The following is a 349-nucleotide window of genomic DNA, read 5'->3' as shown; positions in this document are numbered from 1 at the left end:
TGACGCCGTGTTTTACTTGCCCATCAGGAGTTTCCACTTCGGTTTCCGAATTCCCTAGGAAGCATCGCTTTGTATTTTTTCTCCGAGATAATTCATTCGGTCATGCTTGAAGCTGTCATCATAAGCTACAGTTACATTTGTGTAATTTATGACGATAATTCAACTTTTATTTATTAGTGGTGGAAATTTAATAGCTTGTTTGATCTTAAAATTTAATAGCCTGTTTGATCAATCACAAGCGCTCGATTTCCCGCGTAATATGGTATCTGCTTTCCAGTATGTCAAGGCAATCAAAATAATTTACTACCTTAATATTTCTTCAGTGGATGTTACTTGTAAATTTTGTTTT

The sequence above is a fragment of the Hyalella azteca genome, unplaced genomic scaffold (genome assembly GCF_000764305.2).
Source record: "Hyalella azteca isolate HAZT.00-mixed unplaced genomic scaffold, Hazt_2.0.2 contig4078, whole genome shotgun sequence".
Lineage (NCBI taxonomy): Eukaryota > Metazoa > Arthropoda > Malacostraca > Amphipoda > Hyalellidae > Hyalella > Hyalella azteca.
The sequence above is the reverse complement of the archived record's forward strand: the minus strand, read 5'-3'. Positions refer to the sequence as shown.